Source organism: Brachionichthys hirsutus, chromosome 12, assembly GCF_040956055.1.
Source record: "Brachionichthys hirsutus isolate HB-005 chromosome 12, CSIRO-AGI_Bhir_v1, whole genome shotgun sequence".
Classification (NCBI taxonomy): Eukaryota; Metazoa; Chordata; class Actinopteri; order Lophiiformes; family Brachionichthyidae; genus Brachionichthys; species Brachionichthys hirsutus.
This window is the reverse complement of record NC_090908.1, coordinates 8,025,685-8,047,186: the sequence shown is the minus strand read 5'-3', so window position 1 is coordinate 8,047,186 and position 21,502 is coordinate 8,025,685.

Here is a 21,502-nt window from a genome sequence, read left to right as displayed (position 1 = left end):
TCTCCTTCCGGTCAAGCCCATAACAAGCCCCGCAACTGCCTCCTGGAGAAAGAGAAAGAAAGAGGCGGAGAAATGGAAGGGTTGAATGAGACTTCATGAGAAATAAACTAAAGTCACACAAACTCGCAGCAGACTCGCACATCACATCAGAAGACTGCGCTTTGCCACCTCACTGCCGCTCACGTTAAAAATAGATATGAGGGGGGCCGATAGGGGCAAACAAGATGTTGTCCGCTCAGCTTCACTCTGTGTCACGGCCGCTGACAGGAATGGGATCAGAAAGTAACGGGATCTTTGTTCCGCTATTGAAGTAGAGCTTTCAGGTATCTGATTTTTACAGCACACTTTCCTGCCATAACGAGTTAATTAAAGCCAAATGGACAATTCTGCGGTGAAAACCCCATCCATGATGTTTCTGTCACTGTATATCACGCAGGACAGGCAAGAGAATAGATGGAAAATGCAAAAGAGGACAAACAGACAAGAAACACGCAGAAAACTCGGCCGTGATGAAAAGACGTGATGTCCCTGTCTTGTCTGTCCTATTTTCTTCTGCTCTACAGCTATTGCTGGCATTTTGTGAATGGCAGCAATAGAGGTTGAAAATACAGTTTTTAATCCCTTAAATTAAAAGATCTAATATTATATACCCTTTTTCCACAAGTTAACGCAGTTCCCAAACACTTCTAAGAAATATTGAGACAGTCTTTGGTCAAAGCAGCAAACAGATGCTTGCAGACAGCGGCTCTGCCTCTGAAAATGAAAACGCGCGTGCACGCAATGTGCACACACATCTTGTGCACGTTCTAACAATGTGACATCACATTAAGGAAGATTTCTACCAGACACGTTTCAGTCGGTGATTACAGAACTACACGCAAACTACGCAGGACGACCCAAAACCACCATAAGAGTCGTGTAAAAACATGGGAAAGTGAGTTTTTCATAATATGAGACCTTTAATATTATTATAATATAACAACATATTTAAACGTTTCCACACATGTAACTGTACATATACTTAAAGTAAAGAATGCGTGCTCTTTGGACACCTCCAGACAAATGTCACACCCTCAACACGCTGCTTCACAGATCACAGGTCCCGGTTGAAGAGGAGGAGGAAGAGGAGATGGGTGAGGGGGGGGAGGGGCACGTCATACGCTTAATTAAACCCTGAATGCACCGTGGGGCTCCTGACCAGCATGTAGCATAAGGTAGGAAGCCTGTAATACACACGCACACGCACACACACACACACAGCTCTCTATTCCTCTCCCACACAGGCACGCACATTTTTATCACACACTCAAACATAGGTCCGTCTGTCCTCCAGAGGCTCTCTCTCCCTTAAACACGCACACATTCACCCACACACGCACGCACACACAGCTGCTACCCAGCAGACACTGTTATCCGAAGGCCTTAGGGCAGAATATTAACACCTAGGCTCGCGTGCACGCGCGCACAGAGGGAGCAACGTCAACATTTCCGCGCCTCCTCACTCAGCAGTGGAGCTATCAGAGCTGTCCAAGGTGCTAGTTAACATTCCGGTGGTGAATCCCGCTCCATTGATCGCGGCGCGCCGCCCTCCCCGCGACTCGTCTTATGCAGAACATTATTTAAATTAAATTAAAAAAAATAATAATAAAAACAGCTACGCCGCGATTTATTCATAAAATAAGACAAGGAAGAAGGAATGAGGGAAAAAAAGGTTTGGTCTTGTGAGGGCAGAATATTTCTATCGACTCTGAAGCTGACTACGGCAAAAAAAAAAAAAAAACACGCACTCAAATGCAAAGCCCCAACCTGCAGCCCCCCCCGCAGTAAAACCACCGAAAGCCGAAATGTAATGAAATACCGTACCGAGCCAAAGTGCCGAACCCCACGGAACATGCTCCTGTCCGCGTCCACCGCAATATGCGCGCTGCTGCAGCTGGTCCGACGTGCCCGGGATGGGATATTGGGAGCTCTTCCTCTTCCTCTTCCTCTTCCTCTTCCTCTTTCTCTGCCGCTGCTTGCGGCGACGGAACGTCTCCTGTGTGGGAATGACCTGAAGAGGAAAGGAGGGAAAGCTGCCCTCGAGCCTTCAGTCCGACAAAGGTGAAAATGAAAAGAAAAAAGACGTTTTGCATGCAGTAGAATCTTTTTATCCAAGTCCCAGTGCGTTGAAATGATCAATCTCCCTAACTCCCCCTCTCTTCCCTCTCCTCCCTCCCCTGTATCTCTCTCTTCTCTCACTCTCTTCCACTCCCCGTGTCTCTTCCTCTCCCTGCATGCGATTGGACAGTGTAGAAAGCAGCCTCTACTGATCCAATGATAGCACCTATAGCTCCGTGAGGGAGAGGAGAATGGAGAGGAGGAGGAGGAGAGGAGAGGAGAAAAGCGACCAGTGCAGTCAAGCAAACACTCACGAAAGTGCACACAATTACACCAAGCACACAGCTTCAGCAAATCTACACACACCTGTAGGGGGTCCCGGTACACACGAAAACATACATGCACAAACTGACACACTTGCAGGCACACGCGCACACACACACACACACACACACACAGGAGCAAGGGGTACACAAATATTGCTGGAGTACACAGTGACCTCCTCAGGACCAAGAGATGTTGCCATTGCACTGCTCGTGTGCAGCTTTCTCCCCAGGCACCGTGTTTGTGTGTGTGTGCATGCATGTGTGTGTGTGTGTGTGAGTGAGTGTATGTGTGTGAGTGCGGTGGGTCTGCAGCCACAACAACTGTGTTTGAGAACACTCCTCACATCAGCAAAGCCTGCCGCAGCAGCGTTGAGAACTTTCTATCCCTCCCCTCAACAATCTTCCGTCCACCCGCCCATCTCTTTGTCCGGCTGCCCGTCCGTGAACTTATTTGTCTATTCCCCTGTGTTGCCGTCTTCTCACGTCTCCCCCCCCCTCCCCTTACAAATGTTGCATCAGTTTTTTTTAATAAGGCAAAGTGAAACACGCAAGCCATTTGTGGAGAAGTTAAGTTTGTACAAATGCAGTTGGAGAGGTGATTTCAAAGTCTTTGCTGCGTAAGACCGAAGGGCTCCCGTGACAGCGAATGGCCTGTCACTCAGATTATCTAATCAAGACTGCCAAAAAAAAATATCTGAGGCCATGTACAGATGATTAAAGTGTTGGGCTTGCAGCTAGAGGTAAGGCCCAGATAAATAAATTATTGCTGAAATTCAAGTTGAGAAACTGACAGACTGCAAATGTCGGGGCCTAAAAATAAGCTGCAGCAATTTGCTCACATCTGGGGATGCATCACACTTAAGATTAGTGAGGTGTCAACAGATACGAGACACACGGCTCAGACACTCATGTTCGATTCTGCAACAAATGCTTGTCGGGAAACGACCTGAAATTGATGTGATGAATTTGCAATAGCAGATGTAACCAGACATCTATTACAGGTAGAAACAGATCAACCTCACACTCAGAGTTGAAATGGATTCAGGGGCAATAACGTGGAAGCAACAGAAAGTCCGGGTTGTTATTTCTTATTGAATCTTTACATGTTCAGGCCTGAGCTGCTCATTAGCAAGCTTCTAGTTGAAGACGAGTCGTAGCCTGTACGGAGCTTTAATACAGTGAGACATACTGATACAAAGAAAATGCATAAATATAAAAATGTAATTAGGCCAGCAGAGATGTTGCAGTAGCATAACACAGATCGGCATTTACATAACTAATAAGGCTTTTTAGAGTAAACACTTCAGACATTGTAAAATGAACCGCTGTGTGATGATTATGGAAACAACCTGTAACTTGCTCACTATTAAATGTTAAAGATTATCATAGTTTAGTCCGTAGCCAAAACAGATGGAATCTAAACACCAGAATCACAAGCACTCCTGTGATGCAGCAACCCTTCGGGAGGCCAGTCCCCTCCTCAGAGCTGCTCGGAGTAGCTGTTGAGTGAGACGAGGATGCTCACAGGATGCATCAGAATATTGATTATTCTTTAGGCAAATTTCTCGTTATAGGCTAAAGCTGAGTGTGGACCCAAGAATGCAGAGATGGAGGCGCGGGAAAAAATTCAAACAATTTTACTTCAAAAAGTAGAGTTACATAAAATGCTAAACACAGAAGTACAAACGGGACGGATGACGGGCTGGTGTCCGGAAAAAACAACGAATAAAAATACACAGCCAAACTTAAACGGAACTCTAAACTCTCAACCAGCAGGATTGTGTGTCGGACAGATAATGATTAATAAAGTATTTCATTTCATCCAGTGGGCAGGCGCCGAAGGAGGAAACAAAAGACACTTCCAAACAAATAAACTACTCACTTCTATAAGTACAAACGCAATGGCGAAACAAGTGGGAAGACACGGGAACAAGAGGGGGCATCTAGACAGCAAACACTGGAACGAAAGCATAATCTGGTGCCGGGGCGGACCTGAGGAGGAGGATGGTGATGGAGAATGAGCAATAGGTGCACCTCGGTGTGTTCCGCCGCCCCCGCAGCTGCGCCCACACTGAAAATTAAAGAGACAACGCCAAAGAACAGTAGTGCAGGATCAGAAACGCAAACCAAAACACGAGATCATGGCAATTCCAGGTGCCAGAGGTCTCTGCTGCTTTCTGCCTGCACAAATGGAGCGGCAGTCGCCCGTCACGGACCAAGGCAGGGAAAGTAGCAGGGAAATCCAGAAACTGAGCTTTATTGTTCGTTACCGGGTAGTCAGCCCAAACCAGCAGGTAGAGGCAGGCAATGAGGCAGTTTCAAATACCAGGCAGAGGTCACAAACCGGGTAATCCAAATAGGCAGAGGACAGACAGATCCCAAGGGGCAGGCAAAGGGACAGAATCCAGGAATCAGGCTGGGTCAAAACACGGGAGAGCAATTTGGAACGCTTGAGGTAGGAAACGTTACTAACTATCTGGCAGGTGTGTCTGAGCTGAGTATATGTAGAGTCTGAGCTGACGACAGATTAGCTGCAGGTGAGTTTAGGAGCACAGGTGACCGGAATGAGCTGATTGAAGGAGGAGGATCTGGAGAAGTTAGTGCATGGAAAAGCACAGGCCCGCCTCAGGCTGTGACAGTCACCACTACAGTGGGGTCATCAGATGGTGCATGAACTTGGGCATAGTCTATGTAAAGCACGCATCCATGAAAACTGCCCTCATGGTGCCGTACTGCAAGACGTTTGCTCACTCCATTGTAAAATTACTACGATTTTACTCACAAGGAAACGTAGTGAAAACAGCAGCGCCTTTGTCAGTAGTTTGACAAATGGTCTGCATGGAGCAAGACCCTGCTGGAAATATGGAGGCTGTGTTACCTGCCAGTCAGATTTAAGTGGCTCCAAGTGACGATAGTGACCTGAAACATGTCTGACTCATGCAGTGTGGGAGGTGAACACAAAACAACATCTTCAGGCGCTCCTCTGAGAAACAGACAAAAGTAAAAACAGCATGTGCCTGTCCTGCATAAAGATGTACAACCATTAAAATATAGATTATTTTTTTTCTAAAATGGGGCCATAAAATGAGTGGTGCATTTTTTAAATCCCTTGAGTGTACAACAAACACAGCAGAGTGGAGGAAATGTAAAGTAAAAACCTGCAGTAAGGTAAAAACCAATCAGCCTCCCGAGCAGCTTGATCTCGAACGGAGGGTTGAGCTCCATTCTTCCCAACAAAATTCCGGCACTGGTGCTTTAATAATGGTTTGTCACACGCATCAGTATGAAACGGTTTTATTGGTGCTCAGTCTTGCAAGGATGGTATTGATTTGCATATTTGGTGCTGACCACTCCCTTTCTGGGCAGACCTCAACTCAACAGAACATTTAAATGTGATTTTTTTTTTTTATGATATATTCTTGTATGCAGGTGAGAGATATTTTCCAAATGTTATAAAATAACATGAACAGATAATATCACATTATCACATACGCCAGGTTGGGTCGGACAACTTCAGCTCCTAATGCAACCCTAACACAATTGTAAATTCCATATAACCATCAGCTGTATGTATATTGTTGCTGTGGCTGCAGCACATTATTCATTTTCATTATTACCTGCAGGACCTGGATGCAGCAAACATTTTGCATGTTGTATAGTAGAAAATTAACAGCCTCACAAAACGTTACGAGCAAACTTTAGTAAAAACAGCTACCCAGTTATCTATTATTGAGCGCGTAGCATATAAAAGCAACCCATGGTAGCGAGGTCAGAAGCTGAGACAACAACAGCAACTTAAACAACTACTAATTGAATAGAGGACTTGTCCACTGATGAGAGCGAGGGTCTTTTGTACTCATTTTCTGCTCAGTGGGGATTTCACCATGCTTCATTTCTGTATGGTTATTTTAGCTTGAAATAAGTTCCCTTCACAGACGTAACACTTTTATTATTTATATCATTCAGGGGATAAATGTGTGCATTTATTGGACAGATTAAAGCTCTCACTAACTGATCTCATCCATTTTAATATATGCTCTGATTCTACACATCTGATTGGCCCACTGATTGCTCACTTTCATCTAAAAACCCCTCTGCTCAGCCCAGTTGGCCTGCAAGTTGCCCCCCTGTTCACCCCTAGGCCTCCTCGAGGCACCTTAAGTGCCCTCAAGTATAACTAAGCTCAGTCCAAATTGCACTTTTGCTTAGCCTAAGTGCAAAAGGACATAAATGATCCCTTACCTTGCACCCTGTAGAAGTGACCCCTCTTCTTTTCCAATTGTGCCCCATGAAATGACTGACCTGACACTGATCTTGTGTATGTATGTAATATTTATCACCTCCACCACAGAGGTGATGCTTTCTCTGCCAGTGGTTTGTAAAAAACAACCTATTCAGTTTGGAGCGGAAAATGATAAAAGGATGGATCTACGGATTTCTATCATTTCTTTCAGCATTTGAGATCCGGTTTGTTTTCAGCATTTACACAATTACTTGATAGATATAAACTACCCGTCAAACGTTTGGGCACATCTTCTCAGTCACTGTTTTTTTCCTTGATTTTTGTATAGCAAACAAAGAAACTGTGAGAGAACTCTAAATATGTTTAATATTTTAGATTACTCAGAGTCGCCATCCTTTAATTCGACGGCAGCTTCGGAAATCTTTGGCTTTTCCCCAGTGAACTTTATGAGGCAGTCACCTGAAAGGGTTTCCACTTCACAGGTCAGCCTTGTCAAGGTTAACTTGCTGATGTCCTTGCCTTCTTAATCCTTTATTTGAGCAACTGGATAATTCTGGCAATTTGATTTTCTAAAAAAATCTTTTTAATGTTACAACATAAATAAAGTTTTGTTATGTCCTCCAATAATATTCTAAGGTTATTTTTTTTTCAAAGTATTTCAATGATTGCCCTATAAAGGGTTAACAGGGTTGTATAGAGTATAGACGTTAGGTTGCTTACAGAGTAGACGGCTCTGTATGACAACTGTTAGAAGCCCACATTATGAGAAGAGCTAATCAGCTACGAGAAACGACAGCCCATCATTACTTTAAGAACTGTACAGTCGCAAGAATCATCACCTGCTACAACGAAACTAGTTTACACGAGGAGCGATTCCAGGAACGGAAGACCGTGGAGTTCATTTGAGTCACCAGCCTCAGATATCACAAGTTAACAGCGTCTCAGTTTAGAGCCGAGGAAAATGTCACACAAGACACATCTCTGCATCAACCGTTCAGAGGAGACGGAGTCGATCGGGCCTTTAATTAAAAAAAACTGCTAAGAAAACACTATTAATGAAAAGCACCAACAAGCAGAAGAGATTTATCTGGGCCAGGAAACACAAGGAAATCCGTGTGGTCTGATGAGTCCAAATTTGTTACCATTTGGTTCTACCCGCTGTGTCACGGTAAAGGTGAACGGATCTCTGCATGCATGGTTCCCACCGTGAAGCATGGAGGAGGAAGTGTGGTAGGGGGGGGCATGGTGGAGGTCTGGATCACGCGCTCCTAATTTCTTTGCTTTCCTCCCCAGAACTTCTCAGTGAAAATGTCTCCTGTTTTTCTCCTTTTTCTGAAAACTCACTCAAACACACACACACACACACACACACACACACACCCTTTACATTTGTGAAGCGTTTGTGCTGGTTTAGGGGTATTTTCACACAATGCAGCTATTTGTCCATTCACCCATCTTATTAAATAAGTGCTGTTTTCTCTCTATGCTCTTTAGTCCACTTCATCTTCCATCCCTCCACGTTTTCTGTCTCTTCTTCTTCTTCTTCAACACATTTGCTCTGCTCACCTATTAAATTATCTCCTCGTCTCGCTGCAGCCCAATTCCCTTTCAGTTCAACCTTTCCTCCCGCGGCTCCCACTCCCTCTTAAAATATTTATTGATGTCTTAAACACTTTTTCTGTCTCTTTCACACACACACACTTCCTCTCCTTAACTCTTTCACCGCTCTTTGCAACCGCTACCCTGGTTAATTTATTCATAAAAATCAGCTCACCCCGAATGCTTGTTTTACTGTCGAGAAGTAGTTTAATTTAACATTCTGTGTATGTATAACATTATGTAGCCATCTGTAAATGATATACCTGAAAGCTCCTTTCGGATTGCATACCGGTAATTCTTTTTGTCACCATGACTACTGTTTGATTGCAGTTATTTTCACAACATTTGGAGTGCTGCAATCCTGGTGGAACCTCACCAAAAACGCGCGGCAGAAAATGCTGGAAGTGGTCTTCCTGTCTCTGAAACACAACGCAGAATAAACCACTGAGGCTAAGAATTCACAGACACATAAATGCATTTGATGTGATTTGATTGCGTAACATGTCGTTTCTCTGTGTTTAATGTCTGCGGTTTCCTCAGGTTATCCAAGTGCACCAAGATAATCCTTTTATTATTGCCGTCCCCCGAGCGCATTAATGCGGATGCACTAACGAACCGTCATTTCCTCTGATTCAGACATCATAGCCAGGGTAGAAATAAGCACTCCACCGCTGCTCTACGCATTTTCTGTGTACCCTCTTGACACAACATCTCATTTAATTCACAAGTGTTCCAATTACATTTCAGTCAACCTGCATTGCTGCTGTCTCTGAGCCCTTATCTGTATGTCGGTCTTGCTGGCCATGGGTAACTGGTGTAGCCACGCTTTCAGATTTTAATCCCTTTGCATCGCATTTTATAGCTGAGCAGTCAAATCAAGTCAGATTTATTTATGAAGCACTTGTCACAAACTGCTTAGTCACAAGGACCTTTGCTTCCAAGAAAGCAAAAGGACATACAAAGAATTTTAAAAACCCGGGTCGTTAAGCGTCAAAACCGAGAGCACACGCAAATTCTAGTCTGCCAATGTGTGCGATGACGTAATCAGGGTTCGGGATGCATGCCAGACTAAAGCAGACTATTATGGAAGAGCCACAGGGAAAGTAATTGCTGGTCTTTATGTAGGAAGCTTTTCTTGCTTAATGGGCTTGTAGGCTGCAGCGAAGTCAGACACATTCTCCGAAATTATGAAATGGGGAGACTGATGTGTAGAGAGTGAGAGGAAATTAGTGCATGGAGAAGAGCAGGCTTCAAAGACCGAGAGCACAGAGCCAGAACTAATTGTTCAGATTATAGCTATAGCAGCAGATTTATAGATAGACTGCATCAAGCGTTAATGAAGATAATCCACATTCAGGTTTTATGACAGAAAAAAATGGCCTAACCTATAATCCTAAAAGTGGCTCCCATCGGGTGTTTAAACGGTGAATGTGATTATGAAGCCTTCAGCAGTGGTCTGTGGTAAATCTGTCCCAAATTAGAGCAAGATTAAATCTGATGTATAGTTAAAAGACTGACTAGAAAACAAAATGATCACAAATTCACTCTAGATTACATTCTATTAATAATTTATTTAGGATGGTTGAACGTTCGTCATCCTCATCTGCAATTCATCAGCAATGTTGGATCGCTACAACAATACAGGAGTGTAGAGTGACGCTTTCTAAAGTATTCATCTATTTGCATCATCTTAATTCAAACAAAGCACATTTCAAACACATCAAACTCTAAATATCTACACCAAACACAGATCCTTGACAGCAGCTGCTGCTTATCGTTCCCACTGATGAAAACATTTCCCATTCGACATACCCATCGGGGGGGGGGGGGGGGGAGCAGATAGCACTGGTTGGCATTCTTATGGTGTTTTAGGAGCAAACGCTCCAGCACACAGCGACAGGTCCTTATCGGCTATTCTAACAATGTCAGAACAGCGTGAGGGGGGGGGGGGAGAAATTTGTAGATGGGGAATAGGAGCAGGTAATGAATGTAAACAAGGAAGGAGGAGAAAGGGAGAATATTAGAAGGCAAAGAAGAGAAAGCAGCAGGACGAGAAAGGAAAATTGGTGCAAGTGAGAGACAAAGAAAAGTGGCAGAGAGAGAGAGAGAGAGAGAGAGGAGAAGGAGCACCGATGGAAAACTGGCAGCCTGTAAGAAATGTGAAAAGCAATTAGGAGAGGTGAGAGCTTAGATAACAATAAGGTGTTATAGTGAGAGGCGTTCTATCAATCTGTTAGAGTAACAGTTTAGTGAATCTACTGAGTTTGCACATGAAGCGGGATCACAAAGGTGAGGACGAGCACCGATCGACCCACGGCACCGGGATGCATGTTTTTGCAGAGGCCGGGAGAAAATTGGCACGCCTTGGCTATACTTATGTGTTTAAAAAATCTAACCTTGTAATTGGTCATTCTCTGAGCACTGGTCCGGGGGGGGGTAAATGGACCTGAAACTGATCTTCCTGGGACTTCCTGGTTCCACTTACATGTATAACAACATGACTGATGTTACTTCCTTCATTGAATGACAGGACAAATGAGAGATGTCAGGAGTGACCCATGACTAATCAGTTTATTGATCAACTGACTGACCTACAGCTGTACGGATGGACTGGCCAACTGAACGGACTGAATACTGAGAGCAAGAGAGCAAGCATGGCAAAAACAAATACATTGCAAACGCCAGATTATTATTATTTTTTGCAACATAATGCAACATAACATAATTAGACTTTTGCCTGAGACAGAATCCATCTGTACTGCAGGGTTGTTGGGACCAACGAGCTAAATGCAAGCGCTAACATAACCAGACATTCACCAATCTGGACATCCGCCTATCCTTTCCAGTGTCATGATGAGTCTACCCCAGCTGGCAGCTGGCAGGAGGCGGAGTTTAACCTGGACAGGTCCCCAGTTCATCACATGGCCAGCACATAGAAAGACAAGCTTATTAAGCATCTCTGGAAAATTTTAGAGGCACAAATTCACCGATATAATGAATGTCATTGGACTGTGAGAGGAAACAAAACAGCTGGAGGTAGCACACACACACACACACACACACACACACACACGCAGAATACATGCAAATCCAGATGCATCACTGTGCCACGCTTCCCATAAACCCGGGTGAACACACCTGCAACTGACATAATTATTTTAAGTTGCACTTTATCATATAGTATATACTTTTGTTTTTATCTCAACATAGAATAGAATAGAATAGAATAGAATAGAAAGCCTTTATTGTCTTTGCATAGTGGCTACGCAAAGAGATTAGGAGCGTTGCTCCGTCCGGTGCGTAGTACAACATACAGTTCAATAATAACAGAACATGCAGGTAATTGTAACAGGAATTGCTGCGATGTTAAATTCACAGTGCCTGAAATTGGTGTCCATGTATCGCAGCCCTTGAGGGGCTTCCTGCTGTCATCTCGCATTGAATCGAAAAAGAGGCTTTCATCACTCAGGGATTATTATTTTTTAAATATGCATGTGTGTGTCCACAAATGTTGGAGTTCTCTCTTTTTATTTGTGTCAGGAGATGCACTGCCAACGGTACTCCTGAGATGCAATCTCCTGCTGTGGCCCTTGAATTGATTTGACAGATTTTCCATCAACAGATCTATGGCCACTGCTAGGCAACAAAGTCCTCTGGACTTCCAGAGACATCTGGATGCTTATCTTGAATATCCCCCTCTTCTCAGTCGTCTCTGTCAGGTTTTGAGTCTGTGCTACAATCCCCCATGTGGATCGGCTCATACGCACCGCCTGCTGTGTTTGTTTAAGCAGCGTCCCAACATAATTACTGCCATAATGTGATTGTTGTTGAGAGAAAGACTTTCCACTGGTTGGCTGTTGGTTCAGAGTCTCTCAGCTCGGAGGATTGTTCATGATGTCCCGGTCTCATGATGGACACAAAATTGATCCTCATATAATCCAAATGTCGATTTGACACCGGACAAAGTAGCAGGTAAAGTAACATAAATTGAAATAAAATAATAGTATATATATAGTATTTAGCAAAAACCACGATCTCCATGATAATCGATTTACGGTAGCATTACATTGGGCTTTCTTTAAAGTGATAACATTCTATACCAACACTTTTTGTACAATTTGTTTGTCATTACTATTTATTATAGGATGTTTTAGGTTGGCAAAAAACATGAAACATTAAAATCGCTCAGGAGACATTGGGGTTAAAGTTGCACTCATATGTTTATGTGGAAGGAAGGTATGTTTACTGTAATTTAGTGTATAATGTATTTTTCCACACCACAAGCTATTATTTAGGTATGAACATAAATGGATTTCCACACACACGGCTGTTTAATTCAGTTGTTACTCTGGCCATTCCCTTATTTTTCTCATAAAGTAAGAGACCAACATGAACTATGACCTCCGGCCTTGCAGCAGGCATTACTGGTAATGTTCCAGGAATATTCCTCGTACAGGCTGGAAAAATACAATTACATTAAAATGCAATTAAAATATAAGCAGATTAAAATGTCATTTTTCACATGAATAAAGTGCTAAATAAACAGCAGCTCTCTTACAGAAGCCACCAAACCAACGACGGTTTGCACAAACTGACATTGTCAAGCTGTTGGTGGGAAGTCACTTTGAATGGAGAGCAGGAGCGAGACGTTAAGACAGCATCACCCCAAGAAAATATTCGTGTCAAGTGAAGATGTCAAAAAACGAGAGCAGGGCTGAAAAAGAAGACTGGAAATGGGTAAAAAAAATAAAATACCATTCTAACTGTACTGAGCCCCTCAGTATTAATAATTCTCTCAATTTTATATGTGGACAAAATAACCTTTTATCATTTTGGAGCAGTATGTCACTCTTTCAGTCTCAAAATACTGTTCAAACACTGAATGTCTGCAAATAATACCTGTCGACATGGGAGTTTACGGTGTATTAGGGTTTGGTTACATGACAACTACTGAAAAGAGATGTTTTTTGTTTGCATTTCTTTTTTAAATCCTCTAGTCTATATTCATGCAGCACCATTTCCTAAATGATCCCTGTATACATCCCCAGAAATGACTGAAAATACTGTCCTGTGAATGCCAAGGTTGCTGGTGTAGGTTTTAAAAATCTAAATTACAAAATACAATCACATTGGTGGTTCAGCAAATCTATGTTGGTTGAGTCTTCTGCAAAATCTGCAACAGGAACAAAACTGAAGAGTCCAACATGGTATTTTGTTGTTGATGTGGCCATAGACGAGTGTTTCCTTTCTGCTCATGTGAAAGAACCTGGCAGCCATAATAGGCGTGTGTGAAGTTGGACTCTGTCGTCATGAAGTGGCACTTTGAAAAGTTTCCATTATGGAGCATGTTTTAAAAGCTTTGCAGCTTCAGTCCCTGAAAAGGGTTTATATTTTTCCAATGAAATTCTCATTGCGTTAGAAATGTCAAATCCTTAAGATGGAGCGCAAAAGGAAATAAACTAAGACAACTTTCAAAGAACTTTCAAGGACTTATGAACCTCTTTTCATGACAGACAGACACCAAGGTAATGAGTTTGTAGGTTGGCTTTTGTTTGATGTTCACACAATGTGCCATTCTGTATTCCTATTTTCCATTTTCTGTGCCTTCCTTTTTGCATGTCATGCATTGATTTGTATGCATTTGCCTCACAGCACGACTCCACATCATCGATTGATGCAACATACTGTATGAAAAAATTATACGGCAAAAGAACCTGCAATTTATTCTCCGCTATTGCTGGGTCACATGTTTGTGGTAAACTAGCAACTACTCAAGGGAAACCATAATAAACAATCAAGGTCTGACTCTTTTTATGATTTTTCTGCAGCTGTGCAATAACATATCGTCAAGATTCATGACGAGAAATGTCTTTAACTCATTCAATGCCATTAACATCCAAAGACAGTCACTGCCAACCATGACATTGAAATCTGCCTCTCTTCAGTGGCTTATAACTCCGGAACGAAAAATGGTAGGAGCACACACTGACTATGTATAGTCATAGTAAAGAATATTCTGCCGGGCTTGGAAAATCAGGCAAAATGAGCGAAAACTGGGGCACTCAGCATATAGCTGAGTTGAAAATGGCTGGCACTCAATGAGTGAAATTCAAGTAAACTGCGAGGCGTTGAGAGGAGTCAAACGCTCCAGCCGGCATGTGTGCAAGGAGGCATTCAAGTATCCTCACTGGAGGAAGTAAGGTGAGGAGAGGGAAAGAATGTGATGGATTAAAAAGAGGAAAATAGATGCTAGTGAATGTTCTCCACCACAGAGATTCCTGCAGGGCTCAATTCAGGGCCAAAGAAGGTCAATAACAGCCTCTAAAGCGAAACATTCATTCTTCACATATAAATAGACGCTCTGGAATTAAAAGCTCGAGACTCAGCGTGTTTACTAATGAAAGTGGCCACATAACAGAGCTACTGACGCATTTATACATGCCTCCTTATTTTAACTGAGGTGCATTTTGGAGATACTTTGGCTGCAGAGAAGACCTTGGTCTGTTCTACTGTATAATGTATGAGTATGATAAAATATGAACAGGTTCTCCATAAATTTCCAGCAGCAGTGAGGCACAGGGGCCAATTTGTATCTACAGTCCACGTTTGCAGCCAGTAAAAATAACAGCATCAAATCCATCAAATCATGCGGCAGCGTCTTCCCCGGATGCTCAGTTCATAATGCATACTAATGGCTCTTAAAGAAACACAGAGATAAGGCTCAATGTGAGTTTGCAGGTCAGCGTTGTCTGGGTAGCAACAGGAGACGAGCTAACAGACAGCCCCTTGTATCCTCAAAGTCAAACATATCCCGCAGTAAAACAGAATCACAAACAAAACAATGACACATCAGACTTCCTGCCCTCTCTGTAACTGAACAATGTTGTTGCAAAATGATGACGCATTTAAGGGAGCGTTAAAGATACTTTAATACAGATGGATACGTCCACTGACCTCAGCCCTTTGTGGTGGCATCGCCCCATTTCCACTGTCAACGCTCTTAATATGTACCCAAATTAACTCAAAGGATGGGTGGACAGCTCATTCCATATCTATCTTTAATGTAGAGCATAAGAAAGGTCAAGTCATGGCTTCATTTGTATGTGCACAACAATTTCACACAAGTAGAGCTTGCCATTGAAATTCATGACTCTCCTTAGACAATGCTTGAAAATATTAAGAAGAAAACTGCAAAGGCACAAAATTAAGTGCAACTAAAATATATAAATAAAATAAGTAATAAAATGGAAGCATAAAATGTGGATTATAAATAGGCCTTAAGGCGCCACCCTCTCATAAGGACCAATAACCAATCACTCCGTCCAAACATCCATCAGAAGCAAACCGGTTCTCGGGCACTTCTACACTGCAGGGGTCAAAACTTTGAGCTATGCCTGCATTTTTTCTTCCGCTGGATATTTTACTACTTATAATGGGTAATGCATACAGTTATATACATGCAAGAAGAGTAAAAGGAACAAAAAGGTACATAATTTACCTTATGTGTCTCATAATACATGACAATCCGATGGTTCAAGTAGCAGGGAAGTAGTCACCCCCCTGAAAAAATGAGGTGCTTAGTGCCATTATTCAGGTGGACTGAATTCGGGTTAACAGAAGTGGGAGGTAAAGTCACAAGGGAGCCATGAACTCTACAACTACTTCAGCCACTCAATGAAGTGGCAAGTCTAATCTATTTTGCATGGAAGCCATAATTAATGCATGCAACAGAAGGCCGACGCATGCATTTCTTGGCTGTCTTGCTATGTCAGAGTACAGCGAGTTAACTTTAAAAGGGCTGCCGTGTATAAAAATGTGTACAAGTACAGTCAGAGGTGAAAGTCTAGGGACAACAGCAGAGTGAACATGTTGCTGCTGGTGAAAGTGAGTTAGCATTTAACACCCTGTGCTGCCCACTGAGAAAACAGTGAGATACAAAAGAAGCAATGATGGATTTTTTTTTTGCTCACGTCAAATGCATTCTCGTAATGTACTTTACAAGAATAAAATACATTCAGTGATGTAATCATAGCACATCTTTTCAGACAGTCTGCAGCAAACAAGACACCCAGGACAGTTATATGTGCATTTTAGTGTATAGCTATTAAAAAATGTAGACGTTAGTCTCCCTAACTGCATATAAAATAGGTCCCCCCCAAGATTCCTGAAGTTCACATTTAATGAACGGAAAAACAGAATATTAGGTTTTAGTTGAAGACAGGATCATCATGACAGGATCTGGTCTGGATAGATTGGATTGTTAGGAGATGACAGGTAAAGATGACAGGATAGGCTGAGATAATAGAGAAGGAATATACTTCATAAGACGTAATAGCTCCATGCAAGGCGACAGTGTGTTAATGAGGTGGCTTCACAGCTGGCTCATTGCCTTAGTTATCCCTTCCTCATCTTTCTTATTTCTCCCTTATGCATAGTCCCTGATCAATCAATGCTTCTGAGAAATAGCCCTCCCTGTACTCATCTTTCCACTACAGTAACACAATTACCTTAATGATGCCACTTAAGGAAGGATTTATCAGATATTCGGGTATAAATTCTCAATGTATTGATGGTGAATTTGTCCAACTATGAGTACAGAAACTAAAGTTCACCCCACTTTGAGGGAATGAGTATCAGTTCGTGATTAAGTCTTGCGAGCAGTGTTGAACAAAAAGCTTGTTTTGGACATTTTAATTCATTCATGCACCATCTTGAAGGTATGAAACTACGTCAAATGAAGACAATCCAATGAAATTGCTATTACCACAGAAGGCTTAATCCCTGCTAATCCCTTTTGCTATGCGAGGACTATGACTTCAAACTGGAATGCTGATATTCTCAGGATGAGACTCAGATGAATTACTATACAAGAACGTCCTATTTTGTGGAGGACCATCAAGAAACCTTGTTGACCAAAGATCACAATCTCTACGAGGCATCATCCAGATCTGAAGGTTTTTGTGACCATTTTTCATGGATCCGGTCCACGAGTGAAGCAACAAAGTGACATGTTGACAGTCGGTGATTAAACTTCAACTAAATATTGTAATATAAATGCCTTTGAGCATGGACTCTACTCCAACATGTCAAATACAGGACAGATTGGACAAAGTATATATGTACTGTATATCATATCTCTATGCTACCTTACTATGCTATTCAAAGACTGCACAAAGTATGATCCTTATAAGTGACAAAAAAAAACATGTATTTAAATTGGCATACAGGTGGTATACTTAAATCACAGCAACTTCTTGTTTTTAATTAAATATCTAAATAAAGATTTCTTGTGACATAAAGTACACAAGCACAGTTTCCTTCCACGTTCAGTTCGAGGAGCGCTCCGGCCCTAATTGAAGATTACACCAGTATCTCCAGGAATAGAACCTGTGATCTCTCTGAAAGCCAGGGAGACCACTCAACTAAGAAATGTGAGTACTTTACAGCCCTGTGGCAAGTATGAATATTTGATTAGCCAGTTGCAGATTTCAATATTTGATTAGCCTGTTGCAGGTGGCTGAGTTGTCGAGCCTGGGTGTTGCTTTCCTCTCGTGCCGTTTACGCTTTCATCGTCCAATTCTTTTTTCGTGGGGGCCGTGGGCTTACCTCGACAACCTTACCTAATAAAATATCTAGCAACCACTAAATAATGGAGCCGTTAAAAACAGGTGGCTTAGCAGCTATACGGTTAGTTGTAGGCGAGCCCAACAGCCAATCAGAATAGATTATCTCATGCAAGCTCCGACACGCTTACACAAAGACAGGACTCTACCTTGATGCTTTTGTTGTACATGCAGCAAGAGTGCTGAACTAGATGTTGCAGCACGCACACACACACACACACACACACACACCCAGCTGCACTGCGCTACCTCATCGTGATCGTGTCATGACGACAGCGTCTTGTGTCTGTGACACACTCTCCATGTTCACACTACGAACGCTATCATGGGCAATGGGCTGGAACGGCCGCGACTCGGTGAGACACACAGCTCAACAGTGGGGTTAGAGCCCTGGGCGTGAGCGTTCCATGCACGTACACACAAGCAGAGACATTGATAACACTCCCAGTCATGTGACTTTAGTCATAGGATCATGGCTCAGGTGGATTTCAGAGCGATTCAGGGCTTTTATTTCCGATAATCTTGTGTTGGAAATGTAATTGATTGAGATTACTGCAGAAATTACAACGTGTTTATGAAATAAACTTCATTTTGCAGCACACTATCAGTGAAGTGTATGTTCCAGCTGAGGCTACAAAACAGTCCCTGCAGCAAACACACACACACACACACACACACATTAATCTTGATCTACCTTGTTGTGTGTGTATGTCATCATGGGTTCTCTGTCCATGATCACACACACACACACACACAATACCTCTGGTCTGATTCTCAGGCAATGGACTGGAATTAACACACACATTCCCACAGATGTCACACATATAAAAACACTCACACAATAAAAAAAAAAAAGCACACAGGCAGAGAGCTGATGAGGACAAGCATGCTCATAGTAGCTGTGCTGTTGCTGTTAGTTGAACATACAAACACACACACAGTTATGGCTGACTCACAAATGTACACCCTGTCTATATAAATCACTTGCAGCACACACACACACACACACACACACACGCGCTGCAGTGTTCCCATCATTCATAACAATGTGTGCTGCAGCTGCATTCAGGAAGCGGCTGCCTTCATGGGTGAACTCTGTGACAGCGGCCAGGATCAGAGTTCAACGACCCGCATCCAGCTAAGATGAACCGGAGCCAAACCAAATCAGAACTATTTCCTCTCAGTGTTCATGATATTAGCCAAATGTTAAAAAGGTCAATGCCAATAGTGTTAAAGAAAGGGGGAAAAGGTGATCCAGTATCTCCATCCTTACCCAGATCCTACTCACACTACAAACAAACACACACACACACACACACACACACACACAGCAAAAATCATCTCATCCAATTGTCTTTTGTGGAGCGGAACATTTTCCAGTCAAGTCCTCCGGCCTGGTTCCCTCCCACTCCTCTATTTCCCAACCTCTGCCTGGCATCTTACGCCACAATGACAGCCGCCACCCGACACAAACCGTGAATTGTTTATAAAATGAATACTGCAGTTTACTTTACAGTCATATTGAACCATGCCGTTAATCTGATCCGCTTGAATCCATCCATTTTTCAGGTGTCGGGGGGTCCTGCTGCTACGACTTCACAGCATTCGAATGCAAATTGTGCCTTGAATGGGAGCCAGGCATTAGGAGACGTCTCTGAAGAATTTCATCCCAACATTTTAGCATTCTTAGCAATGGTGCAAACTCATACATATTTAAAATTTCAATCTGTGATGGAAAATGAAAGCAATGCTTTGAAATTGTCTTTTTTACTAGCAGTTTGCGTGAACATTATACACGAAGTGGGTTAACGCCAGGCATCCATTAATGACGTTGCTCCTTCCCAGTGCCCTCATGAAATATTCACGCATGCCTGCGCAACATGTGTGTCTTCAATCACGTAAATGTGTATGACCACGATTTCTTTTTGCAACAGACACCTCCTACTTTAATACAATTTGACAGAACAAGGAACCGACAAGTGCATTCAAAGTCACAACCTTTATTGTAGTCCTCTGACCGGGACACGAACCCTCACGGCTACAGACACAGCTCACGTTGGTTCCGTAGGCGGTGCTCCAAATCCTCCACGGAAAAATTAAGCATCTTCTTTTCCCTTTTGTTCCCAGTTTTCCCCTCTTCCTTTGTCTTCACCCTCGTCGGCTTTTATCTCGTCCAGTCTCTCATTTCTCACAAATCCTCTTTTCTCCTTTTCTTTTGGCTGTCGCTGTTGTCTTTGTTAGACTGTCACACATTGTTGGGGAAACAACTCTCACTGTGATCCAGAACTCCCACCATGAGATGAATTCATCAGCTTATCCAATGTGTGTGTGTGTGACCTCCTTTCCTGGCTTCCTGACAGTGGCCAGAGCGCCTGGATTGGCTGGTCGTTGCAAAGCACTCAGCCATCCATCGACTGACAGGCATTGATCTGCAAATTCCAATGAGTCACGAGCTGCTCGGCATGCAGACCACATGTGACTTACATGCAAGCGTCATGCGTGTAAACAGGCAGAAGATGATGCCCTGTGACCGTAATGATTAATCATGTGATTATAGTCCACCAATGAAACAACAAGAAATTAGAGTTAATATTTAAGAGACTGCAATTCATACGGATCACTAGCCCTAACCTACAAATAGCCATTAAGAAAGTGATATTGCAAAACTAAAAGCAGAGTCGAATCACCGGCTCGGCATTTCTAATTGAGACATTTGTTGCGGTTATTTATTTTTTTTGAACTTCCTGTGCATGACTTTCTGCGAGGGAGGAAGGGGCAGAAATGATTTATGGGAGAATTAGAGAGGGTATTATTTTTAAATTAGCAGTCAGTAGATTGATTTGATTTCAGCTCTGCATTAAGAGATTCATCTTTCAAGCATACGCAGAAGAGATAGCCTTCATGTTTGCCACAGCAAATAAAGATTCCGTGTGTGTTAGGAATTGATTTTTTCCCCTCACAATCTGTTTCGAGTTCACCAATTTGATTCGCTTTCTTCGCTACGGATTAGAGAGGGACTATTTTCACTATTTTTATGTGTGCAATAAAAATAAGGCTTTGAGATCTTGCAGAGACTGATTGTAGTGACGGTTAGGAAGGCTTCGTTGGAGAGTCAGTCCCCGCAGTCATCATTTTTATACAGTCCTTTGAATATAATGCTGCTGGAGAGGTTTTTTCCTGAGCTGAGTGTGAGTCACACATTAAAGCTTTGTGGGATTCACCATCAATTCTATATAATTATGTGCATGAAGAAGTAATTTGCAGATATATGGATTTAAATTCACTCTTCTTGTCTTAAATTTTTACAGATTAAAAACATTTTTAACTTGTTTGACCTCACATAATAAAAAAAACTGTATCTGATCCTGGCTTCAACAGCAGAACCAGTTAGAAATGATCAATCACCCTCAAACTGAGCCAACAGTGAGTCACTCCATTCCTGGATTGTGGCTTTATTTTCTCCTCTTGTTCTATTTGAAGAAGAAACAAATATTTAAAGACACTGCTTAGTCCCTAAAATCCATGGTAACAGCACTGGCTGTGTTTATTTGTGTGTAACCAGGGGGATTTGTATTTCAAAGAGGAGTACTGTAAATAATAGGACCTTTCAGATC